The sequence below is a fragment of the Bactrocera neohumeralis genome, chromosome 3 (assembly GCF_024586455.1).
Source record: "Bactrocera neohumeralis isolate Rockhampton chromosome 3, APGP_CSIRO_Bneo_wtdbg2-racon-allhic-juicebox.fasta_v2, whole genome shotgun sequence".
NCBI classification, from domain to species: domain Eukaryota; kingdom Metazoa; phylum Arthropoda; class Insecta; order Diptera; family Tephritidae; genus Bactrocera; species Bactrocera neohumeralis.
Window position 1 is genome coordinate 61,708,007 of NC_065920.1, and position 13,104 is coordinate 61,721,110.

Sequence of the window (13,104 nt, forward strand, 5' to 3'; positions counted from 1 at the left end):
ATATAGCAGGACGGGAATGATGAGTGACTTGTAGAATTTGGTCTTTGTTCGTCGAGAGAGGACTTTATTTCGCAATTGCTTACTCAGTCCAAATAGCATATATTGGAAGAAGTGTTTCTGCCTTGGTTTTCGAAGCTGACGTTATTGTTGGTGTTAATGATGGTTCCAAGATAGTCGAAATTTTCTATGACTTCGAACGGAGTGGGAGCCAAGTCGCGACTGTTTGTTTGATGGCAATAGATATTTCGTCTTTCCCTCGTTCATTACCAGACCCATTTGTTTCGCTGCTTTGTCCAATCTGGAGAAAGCGGAACTAACGGCGTGGTTGTTGACGTCATCAGCGTATGGTACCAGTTTACACTCTTGAAGAAGATTGTACTATCGCTATTCAGGTTTGTAGCTCGAGTTATTTTCTCCAGCAGTAGATTGAAGAAGTCATACGAAAGAGAGTCGCTTTGTCTGAAACCGCTGTTTGTTGATAAACTGTTCGGGAAAGTCCTTCCCGATCCTGATGGAGCTTTTGGTATTGCTCAACGTCAGTTTACACAGCCGGGTTAGGTTTGCGGGAATACCAAATTCAGACACATAAAGGCAGCTCCTTTTCGTGCTGTCAAAAGCGGCTTTAAAATCAATGACGAGGTGGTGTGTGTCGATCTTCTTTTACGGGTCTTTTCCAATATTTGGCGCGTGGTGAATTTCTGGTCAGTTGTTGATTTTCCAGGCCCGAAGCCACACTGATGAGGTCCAACCAGTAACTTCTTCATGGTCGGGCAATGGAATGGCTGTTTCATCATATAGGACATACACCATTCCCAAAATTTATTCAACACTTTTTAGTTTTGCTGTCTTCATTCTGAAAATGCAATAGAACAAGGCTTCAATACACACACACACACTCACACTCTACACATACATTTTAGACCCAACGCCGAAATCTCGTGCCGGCTGTCAATCCATCAACGTTTACACATTTGACAACTGCAACAAATGTCCAAATGTGTATGTGTGTTTGTTTGCTTATGGCAGAGCCATTGTGTGAAAGCTCGTAGCTGTTTGACTTATGTCTGTATGTGTATATGTATGCTTGATGTCATAAATGCAGCAATGTTTGGCCGATAAAAATCGCTCCTAAGCCTGGACGCGCGTGTCCAAAGATTTCTGACAGTTCACGTCCAGTGCTGTTTTTCATTGCATTACATTCGGCAATGCATTCGCATGTATATGTATATGTGTGTGTGTATTTACTATTGCTAGCGCCTTGTTTTTGTTTATGTGTAGGTATGTAAGGCACAGCGCATTTCGCAATCATGCCGTTATGTCGATGAATTTTGACACTCACGTCGCTTGTAAAGCGGGTAGGCAGGGTTTCATACTTGTATGTGAGTTTTCTCTTATATCTAAGCTTCGTTTCTAGACATATTGCAAGGCTTATGGTCGCAATGGAACACTTGTTGAGCCTAGCTGCTTAGTGTTATATACTTATATATATATCAATGTTCAATAAGTATGTGTTGTGTTGACAATTCGGTTTAAATTTAAGTTGGCAATAATTTCTGAAAAACCTTTAAGAACTTGCAACGCAAGGCTCTAGTCTCAAAATGGAAACCTGATCAAGTTAAGTTGTACTTTAGCGGTTTTCTATCGGGCTCCTGGCTGACGAGATAGAATTATTCGCACTTCTTTTGGACTACCATCCTTTTCCGAAGCTAAGCTTGAAACACTTTGGGTTAGCTTAGGTTAGGTTAATCTGGTAGGCCAATTAACGACGCATAGGCCAGTTTTGGTCTTTTGCTATCCCAGATGGAGTTAAGTTACTATGTCCACGAGGAGTAGTCATCCTTTAGTATGCCTACGCTTGACGCGAATTTTAACACAATCTGTGCCCTCACAACTGATACGTCTTCCAGTGTCTCATGGGGGCAGTGTAGCATACCGTGGAGACCCCAGGTGCTTACAGCGTATGTAATCTTGCCAATGCGGGACAAGTGACATTAGAGGCCAGCTCCACGGCTTTCGCGATAACAAAGACTTCAACTTGAAATATACTGCAGTGGACCGGCAACTCAAAGTACTGCCTTGTGTCTAACTCTGGACAGTATATCTCCGCACCAACTGAATCGTGCATTTTCGAGCTAACAATATAAATGTTTAGAGTGTTGCGTGTAGTTAACATACCGTTACGCCAACCGACGTTTTCTGTGTTTACTTTGCACCTTCTTTCCTAGTTGAAAAGTGGGATCATGTTGTCGGTGTTTCCCAAACCGTCATTACCCACCGAGCTATGCCCGAAGGTTCTATATGTTAATTCTCCTGTAGCCAGTAGTCGTCCAGTCAATTTCGCTGTGCAGTTTTCTGCGAAGAGGTCTAGGTGGCAGGTTTAGTGCCAGTTCAAGAGCGGCTGTTGGAGTTGTTCTTAAAACTCCCGATATGCACAGCACAGCTAGCCTCTGAACCCTTTCCAACGATTTCCGGTAGGATTTTTGTACGCCTGTCGACGATACTACTGCGCAATACAGAAGAATTGGTCTTACAAGCATAAAAAGCACTCTATGTTCCACGCTGTGCTTCTACAGCAATTTGCTGTTCAGGACTACCCCAAGGCACTTTGTGAAGTTTTTGAGAGAGAGTTGTGCACCATTTATCGAAGGGAACCTCCGTAGAGGAATTCTGTGATTTCTTGTGAACACAAGCAGATCCGTTTTCTCCGAGTTCAACCTTAGACCCGCTTGCGGTGCCCAATACTGGATTGTATTGAGAGTAGTGATAAGTGTGTTTTCCTCAGTTTTGGCAACCAGAACGGCAATAGAGGAGAAAGTGTATCGATTTCCTCCATACAGCTTTGAAAAAAAAACCTGTTCCAAAATATTGACCACACCGCCTGTGAATCTACTGGAAGTATTCAGTCAGAACACCTAAGTATAAAAGCAGTGAGATTGGTAAAAGAAAGTACTTCAGACGACCTCTTACAGTTCACTCTGGGCCAGAAGTTTCTTGCAGTCGCACTAATTCTGGTTGTTAACCAGAGTATAACAAGCTGATGAGAGGTTCATAAGTCCAGCGCTTGAGCCAATTGAGAAGAGACTTCTTTCAATCGGATAAAATTAGGGAATATAATCGGCTTTGCGAGCCACTTCCGCTTGAAAAACATTGGTACAGTGTTTTGGGCGCCTGATGCTAGAGTTCATGGGCAGCTCCTATAGAAGATTCCAACTCCTATCCACCCTCTTCGTTTTGATCCATCTGCAAAAAATCTCACTGCGGCATAGCCTGGCCACAAACCCTTTGCCCGTTTGTGAGCAGAGAAGGTACTACAATCGAAGTAGTGGAGAATTCCGCATGTCCCTGCTTGCGACCCTTATGCACCTAGCTTCCATAAGTCTAACTGCAGCATTCGCCGCAAAACAGCTGTCAGCTATGTCTACAGGTTCAAAGTGTAAAATGGCTATTGGTGATGTTGTCCTTAGTACATTGCAGACGTCAATAAGAGCAATAAGATATACTTCGTGTGTTTTTCGAATCGATAAATATTCTTTTCAGTAAGTTGGTAGAACTGTTAGTGACTTCTAGATCATCTAAATTTCACGTCAAAATATTCATTAGTATTTGAGATAGGCGTCATTTTGTGAGGATCTAAAAGTGAATTCTTCGATTTTTATTATGTCTGAATTTATTGAACAAAGAAGTGCGATAATGCACCATCTCATACTGCATTGGTTATTCGTGATCATTTCGCCATTTCGTGCCGCAACCACCGATTCGCCTGATTTACATTCGTGTAACTTCTGGCTTTTCAGCAAATTCACATGACCACTCCGAGGACACGGTTTGGACTCGATTGAGAACATAAAAGCTGAATCGTAGAAGGCTCTGATGGCCATCACAACGGAGGATTTTACCAAGTGCTATGATGACTGGAAAATTCGTTGGCATAAAAGTATTGCTGCGGGAGGGGATTATTTTGAAGAAGATGAAATGGACAAATTTCTATTTGATCACAGTAGTATTTCCATTATAAAGTCACTTAGAAGTTCGAAAATCTTTATATTAGGTATGTGGAGGCTCCGATATTGCGCTGATTCAACCAATTTTCGGTACACAGAATAACTATTGTCAACTATATTCAATTGCATATCTCACCTTTTGATTGATGTTTTCGGTCAAAAATCACTATTAATACAGTGGTCCACATATTCGGTAACTAGGGCTTGAACAGTTTTGGCTAAATTTGAACAATTTTTGGTCAAAAGTTGGCATACTTTAAAGGAATTATTAGCGCAAAATATTATCCCGTTATACTAAGTGCTTCTTGATTTGTGTACTGGAAAGTGTAAGAATCTAGAGAAATTTAAATTGTGTTATATAGGAAGGGGGCGTGGTTGTAGTCGCCCATTTTTTCACTTTAATATGGGAATATAAGGCGCGTTCCAAAGTAAACAGGACTTAAAAAAAAACAAAACAAATGGTTTTTTCGGCAAAATCAATTTATTGTATTCAAAATAGTCTCGTTCTGCTTCAATACAGCTCTTTGCACGGTCCAAAAGCATGTCGAACGAGTGTTTTAGCACGTTGGCCAGTATGCCGGTGCAAGACTTCTAAATGACCTCTACGTCTGCATAACGCTTTCCTTTCACCGGCAAATGCATTTTTCCGAAAAGTAAGAAGTCGCACGGTGTCATATCAGGTGAATACGGGGAGTGTTAACGGTTAAAATGTGATTTTTGGTCAAATAAACCTCTTTAATGATGTCCTTCGAATGTTGGATTCTGAGCAATTTTTGGTCGTCAGTTAATTTGTGTGGAATAAACCGTGCACACACCTTTCGTAAGCCCAAATGTTTTGGAGATGTTCAATTCCATTTACATGAATTTCAATGATGATTTCGGCTGATTTTTGATGAATTCACGCACAGTTTCGATGGAATTTCCGGTGATCACGGATTTTGATTGGCCCACATGTCATTTATCGTGATTTATGTCCGCAAGACCACTTTGAAAACTTTGAAACCACCCGTGCACTCTGCTGCGGGATAGGTAATCATCGCCATAATTTTGTTTCATCAATTGAAACGTTTCGGTAAAAGTTTTACCAATTTTAAAACAAAACTTAATGTTGGCTCTTTGTTCGAAGCTCATTTTCGCACCGATAACACAAACATACTGACACTTAAGACGCAATAACTTCACTTCCAATCAATGGAATGTCATGAAATTCTCACTGGACAATCGATACAGTTAGCAGATTCTAACGCACCAGCTGACATATAGATGGCGCCACCAGGGAGCGCTAGATTCAAAAAGTCCTGTTTACTTTGGAAAACACCTTGTATATCTCAGCGGTGGCAAACTTCATGCAAAGGACGATGGACCCACATACTGATTCCGGACATGCTTCCGTGTATAATACTCAGTGACCATGGGTGCTTTAGAAACGCATCGTCATGACTTTAGTCCATATTGTCCGTCCTGTACAGAGTGTATAGAAGAAGACTTTTAACACGTATGTACTCTATCATTGCCTTCGGTTTTCAAGTATAAGGGAAATGCTGAAAATCACACATTGGAGACAGTATCACGGTGAAAAATTTTACTATACTTAGTGCGAGTCCTTTGTAAAGTGGAAAGCTGTCAGCGAAGCGGCAGCTCTCATTACGACAAGATTGAGACATTTACAACAGATTAGGCGTCAGTCTTATAATAGAGGAGACTTAAGGTGTTCTTCTCTCCCATGAAGTAATACTTTATTCAATGGTCCCGTGGGAAAGATATGAGATGGCAGTAGGTTGGTTTTAGTGGATTAAAGCCACGTACTTCGGCTTTCGATGCTTCCACCTACCATTGAAAAAGTATATATTGTATTTATACATATGTATGTATGTATGTATGTATGTATGTGTGTTAAAGTGTTGTCCAAAATCGTATAATCACCTCAATTAAGGTCAATTTGGCTCGTAGATAGGGCATCGAACATGATTCTGATACATTTATTTCCAATGTTCTATACATATGTACATACAAGTATATACTTATATTCATATCCATTGCATATGTGTATATCTGAACGATTGCTTACACGGAGAATTAGTGAAAAAGCACACACGCACATGTGTCTTGCAGAATATGCTGCCAGAAATCATTCATAAAATGCAAAACTATCACAACTCGGCTATGTTGCCTACGCCGCCGTGGGAATTCGCTATGACTTGTGCAAACACACACTAACATGCGGGCATGCATACATCGCATACACACATATATGCATACATACTTACATACATACATACGCTTGCATAAACAAACATTGCATACGAGCTAGTGAACAAGTGCAATTGTGCGTCTAACAAACCTGCATACACATACACTAACAAATATATAAATGGAAATACAAACACACGCACATAAGCACACATGAGCACTCATGAATAACCCGTTCATCAGCAAGCCGGCGCATTTTTTCCCACTTTCTTGGTTGCTTTTTTTCATTAATAAATACAAATATTTGTATGTGTGTGTGTGTGTGCTCGCAAGTGGCACTAACGACTCGATGAGGGCAAGTAAGTGTGTTTGCGCTTTGAATCTGTTAGCTTCGTTGGTTACTTATTTGATTGTCATTGCCTTGTGTTGACTATTTCTGGGCGAAAGTGATGAAATTCAAATGAATTGCGACAAGCAAAGCTGTAAAAGCGACCACAGTGGCAAACAACAAACAACAACAAGAACAACAGCATACAAAACAGCGAGCGAGCAGCATTTGACTCGAGTCAGCGCAGGAGTCGAAGCAATGAGGCTGCAGCAAGGCTGTGAGTGCGCTAAGTAACACATGTATACATGTTTGTGTGTATGTATGTGTTTGCGCGTTGAGTGTTGGTAGGAACGAATGAATGAATGAATGTCAAGTGTGGTGATATATGCAACAGAACAAGTGTACAATCTAACAAGGCAATAGCAATTGCAAAAACAACAAAAGCGAAACAACAGCAAACAACATCATCTAACAACAACAACAAGAAAGCGACCATTTCTAACACGGCAATGACGCAATAAAACTGACTCTGGCAGGTTTGGTGTTTTTGGTAGCGTTCCGCCAAGCCAAACTGATGAAGTTGATGCTGTCACACATGATGAACACCAACACAACCACTTTCTTCTACAGACATGCACACACATACTTATATTCAAGTAGGTCCATATACAGGAGTACATAAATCCTCAAACTAGCGTTTGGTGTGTTTAGATGGATGGCTGTGAGTAACAACATGTTGACAGTCCGAAGCGACAATGCGTTTAGGACGAGCAGATGTATGAGCTGTATTAGCAACAACAGCAACAACAATAAACGTACATAGAAGGCACCTTTGGTGGCTTGCACGGTGGACTTTTGGAGATGAAAAAGAGTTGTGGCAATAAATGAGAAGAAATGAAGCTGTAAGTCTCAGTTAATGGGTTGTTCGGAAAACCGTTATACTTGGACCATAGTTAGTTATATTGTTATGAGAGGATATTAGTGTGTTCAGATTGATTTAAGATCTTTAAATGTAAGTTCAGCTTTGAGCTCGCTCACTGTGCACTCAAAGTTAGTTGGAGGTTTGAGGAAAGGTTAGTGGAGTGTCTAATCTCACTGTGGATAGCATCAATATATTTTATTATCCGACTCGTTTGGATGACCTGGTCATAACGAAAATGTTGGAACTGTAAAACTGGTGAGCTCGCAAGGGAGAGCACCTGAGGGACCCGTTGACATCTGGTTGGAAACTAGTTGGGTCTCTGTTGTCCTGTTACGTTCTAGCCCGGAATCTCTGGACTTCGCTTGAGTTTATTTGAGGTTTTGGTTAACAAGTAGCGATATCCAATTCCTTCTGACCCAGAGTGAATCCACTGAACTACTTACTCTCAGTATATTTATTGTTGCCGAGTTCTTATAGGTCATTGCCAAATAGACGGGCATGCGGTAAGACTGCAAATTTTATAAAGGAAAGTGAGGTCGAAACATGTATTCACTTTTTTCTTCATTGACCAGCTTTTGTAAAGAGTGAGGTTGAAACATATCGGCAGTCAAATCTTCGGCAAATCTGGCGAAATAGCCGGAATTGATATCAGGCGCTTTAACAAATTGGTAGCAAGCTCAAAGCGTTTTGTCGATGATTGAGAGTTTTTTCGATCAATAGTTAGGAGTATTTAGGTATCACAAGTAACAGTGTTCTCAGCTCTCCGAGCGGGACCCGTTTTTTATCGTTCTTTTATCCTTACCTAATACCAAAGTATTCTCTTTAGTCAACCTCTCTACCTGAATAAAATAAAACGAATAAAACGTTTTTGAGGATAAGCATTAAGATAAAAGTCTCTCTCTGTTTCTCTCTCTCAGATCACCTCATGAATGATTCCAAAAAAAATATTTATATATATATAAGTATATCTTATTCCAAAATAAGTGTAAATTCAATTTTCTAATACTCTCTTTCAGAGCTGAAAGTACTTTTATCATTTTCGACTGATTTACCTAGTGATTTTTGCTCTAAACGTACAATGAAAAGGTTAGAGTGGGTGTTTAGTTGAAGAAAATTTTTAACTAAATAACGGTTCATTTTATTTTCTTACATTCCATACACTTCTGAGAATTCTTTAGTACCTTGGTACACAACCTAAACCTAAATCGACGCAACCATTTTAGAAAAGAACTATCATTTCCAATTTTTGGTCCTCGAACTTGCTGTTGCATGACGTAAACTTTGATTTAATATACCCTCAGAGAAAATAAACTAAACGCGTTAAATCGCATGATTTTGGCACTTATTTTACTGGACCATTTCTCGAAATCAACATGTGTCCAAATTATGCACGCAATGTTTCCATGTTTAGACGATAAACTTGGCTCGGGTCTCCGCTTTGTTGGAACTAGCTATCGTTCACGTCGATTTCATTAATTCGGTCAACATCGTGCCCCTCGCTGTTGATAGTAATGGCATTTTCCGCCTCATTTCGATGAAGATCCGATGATGCCAACATATCAAAATCCGCACCAAACGGTAACTTTTCGGGATGCAATTGCGTTCCATGAATCCCACGAGGATTTGAATCACCCCATTGGTAACAATTTGGGAGTTTTGTTTGCTGACGAAAAACGTGCGATACTTTCTTGGTTCATAAATTGACAGTAGATGAGCAGTCATTTTCTCAGTCGCATGAATCAAGTGTGAGACGGAAAAAAATGTTGAATTGAAGATGGCTCATTGAAAAAAGACAAAATTTTCTTACTACTCATGCAGTAACCGAAAAAGACCAAATTCGCTGAAGCGCTGTAGGCCATCTCATCCAAGACTTATAAAAAGTGTGTGGTGAATTAGTTTGATAAGCTTATGTTGATTTCGGAGCCTATTTTGAGGCGATGTTAAAGATAAAGTATTAAAATACGTGGATATGTAAATTTTTGGTCAGTCCGGTCAAATTTGATCAAGTGATTTATAAGGAGAAAACATTATGGAGGTTGGTGTTTTGTCAGTCCGGGTCATATTTGATCAGATGATATATAAAGACAAGACTTTTATGAAAGTAACATACCTTGAGATCCACGGTAATAATACCTTAGACTTTTATGGAGATTGGTTTATGTCAGTCTGGGTCAAATTTGATCAGGAAGACTTTAATGGAAGTATCAACCTTGAGATCCAACGTAATAATACCTTCGACTTTTGCGGAGGCTGTTTTTTGCCAGTCCGAGTCAATTTTGATCATATGATATATAAGGAGAAGACTTTTATGGAAGTAAAATTCCTCGAGATCCTTAAGAATTAAGTCTTCGATCAAAGTGAAACATAAGATGACAAGATGGCAACCTTTGCTGTATACACTGACAAACATGACCGCCATATTAGCGTGTCTAAGAGAGAGACAGCGCTCTGCAAAAGAGTTAGGATGTTACATCACCTTCTGAACTTAAAATTTTGCAGAAAAGTAGTCCTCATTGCCAGAGTTGATTTTCGGATTTTTTAAATAAAAGTCTCTTCAAAAAAATCTTCAAAACTTTTGTCTTTGGGCTGCAACAAAGCAACTTATTCCAATTAAAACATTAAAAAAAATATTTTCCACAAAATTGTTCTTTCAAATGGTTCACTTGCTGCTTCACTGTGCACCGCTATCACCCAAAATAACAACAACTAAGCTAAGTACTCACAAGTGGAATACACAAAAACAAAAGCGACAACTAAAATTCAATGGCAAAAACAATGCAATTAATTTCACTTACAACAATTCAACGACAGGATGAGCAACACAGCGCAGCAAAGCAGTTGGCCCGCATGGATCAACAGGAGCGACAATGTTCCAAAAGTCACATGCGAGGCGGTAGGACTAGAAATTATTGTGCTGCTGCTCTTGCTAGTGTTGGCCTGTGGTTGTTGGCATTGTTGGAGGCTGTTGTTGTTGGTTAGTGTTGGAGGTGTTGGTACACATATCTGCGGCTGTGCCTGTGGCCATGGTTGTTGATGCGCGCCACCGAGCTGTGAATGATGGACTGATAGTGCGAGTTTGAGTTGAAGTCCGAGTTGGAGTTCGAGTTCGAGTTAAGGTTCTACTTGATGGACTAGTTGCTGTTGCTGCTGCCACTAATGCTTGTGATGATGATGTTGACAAGCAGCGCATTGTCTTTGTTTTTGTTGCTATGCCTTCGTTATTTGCACTTTCCACACATACCTATGCGAGTAGCGGTGGCTAGTTGTGATGCGCCACCACCACTATGCCGTCGGCTCCCTCCCGCCCTTATATGTGTGTGAGACCGGCTGTTGGCAGTTGTTGATGAATTTCATAGTTGTTGATTTTATGATTGCCATTTCCATTTGTTGCTGTCTCCGTTGATATTGCTGCTGCTGCTGCTTCTCTCACCATTGCTGTTGCCGCTTTTGTTACGCTGTTGACGCTTGTTGAACTGTAGTTACCGTTGAAGTTGTGACGATAGTTGACGTTGTCATTCGTTCATGTTACGGTTGTTGGCAATGCGGTTGTTGGTGGCGTTTGGCGGTGGCGGCCGTTACTTATTGCTGTCGTCATACTCGTTTTCGTAATTGTCAACGCTTTAATCGTCGTCGTCGTCGTTGTTGTTTTTATCAGCATTGTTGTTGTTGTTGTCGCTATTGTTGTTGTTTGTTGTGCCATCTGCTCTATCAGGCACATCAAGGACTCTTGTTGGCGGTGTCAGCGTTGTTATGCCTGGCACTTTTGATGCGCTGCTTCGTTGTTGTTGTTGCTTTTGTTGTTTTTCTTGTTGTTGCTGCCTCTATCTTCATTATATGGCCCGCTACTGTCGCTCTAACACTTGCCAACTACTTGATATGTGCGAAGTTTTGATTGTTATTAGTGTTGTTGTTATTGTTGTAGTTGCCATACGTATGTGGCATGATAGTTTTGCTGCCCTTCGCTTGATTGCCATTACTATTTACGCTTAACAGCCTTTCACCATTGTCAACAATGTAGTATTTATTGTGGTGCAGATTTTTTCCTCTCACTTCCTCACTCTCTCTCTTTATGCTTATGTCTTTTGCTGTTATTGTTGTTGTTGTGTATTTATTATTGCTGTTGACAGGTGAAGCGTTGTCATCCTACTCCTACAAGCATTGTTGCAGCTGTGCCAGGCCACAAGTTCTGCTATTATTATATATATATGGTTGTTATTGTTGTTGTTGCTGCTGCAGTCATTTTCCAACTCATCAGCGGCAACGTTGGCAGCATCATTGTGCTTGTCAGCATCAACAGAATAGGCGTTGTTGACATCTTGAGAATCCATCAACGAGGTCGCAACACTACTGTAACAAATGTCAGCAACAGTGGTACATATTTGTTGTTGTTGTGGTTGCTGCTACCAACATCGCATTGTTTGTGGCATTGCGTGATCTCATTGTTACATAACTGTGTTTGCTGACCAGCGTATTTCACTTGTTGAAGTGGCTGCTCGGGCGTTGGACCCTTCCATTTACAACGGTTGACTCGCACTTGCCCCGTTTATTGTTGTTGGTGTTGATGTGTTTTCCGTGGTGATTGTTGGTTTTCAAATTCTTTTTAATGAGGTCTGAGAATTGATAGTGGATTTCTCTTCATTGAAGTTATAGATATTTTTTCATTGTTCTCTAACCTAACTTTGTCTTATCATGGTGACAGTTCGTCCAGAGCGATTTTCCTATATTATTTCATTCCTTCAATCACTAATGATTTTTTCCATCAAGAGTGATTCTGACTTCGAAGCATTAGGTGAAGTCAAAGAACCTTTCACTTGGCTACATTGATTTTTTCAAAGAAAATATTCAAAGCAAGATATCGGGTGATTCAAGGTAGAGGTATTTTTCAATAGGCATTTTTTGCCAGCTCACGCGTGAGTCGTGTCAATCTGTCATATTCCTTTTGTTCAGTATTGTTTGACATTTCATCATGATAAGTCTTACTTACTGAATAGCATTTGCTAATCGAAAATTTACGTTCTGTAAAAAATGTGTTTCGCTCAACTTATGGTCAACATAATCGGCCTATCTTGAAACCCAGCATTCATTATTGCATAATATTCGACCGAATAGATCATGTCCACCAAGCAGTATAGAAAATATAGCAGGTGTAGCTGAGAGTGTAATTGAAGACCGTGGAGAGTCGATTTGGCGTCGTTAGCAGGAACTCTTACTAACGTATTGACCGACATGGCGAACGACCTTCACAAGCAAGATTGCTTAGCTCTATGGGTTCTTGAAAAGTTCTCAGAAGGGGCGACATTTTGAGCCAAATTTTGTTCAGCGGTGAGGCCCATTTCTGGCTCCATGAGTATGTATATATGCAAAAAAGCCACTTTCGGGACGAAGATCAACCTCGAAAAATTTCAAAATTTCATTTCATCAAGAAAAATCACACTGTTCGACAACGGTTGGGAGTGGTTTGTGGGCTTCAAAAAATAAAGAAATCATCGGCCCGTATTTCAGCAAAAAATGTCAGCAATGAAAACGTAACCGTCAATGGGCAACCGTTATCGCGCCATGATAACCATTATTTGATGCCTTCAGTTTTGAAGCTATAGTCATCCTTTCGCCTATATTTGTTTCCAACAAGATGATGTGCCTTTCACACAAATTGCATCAATCAA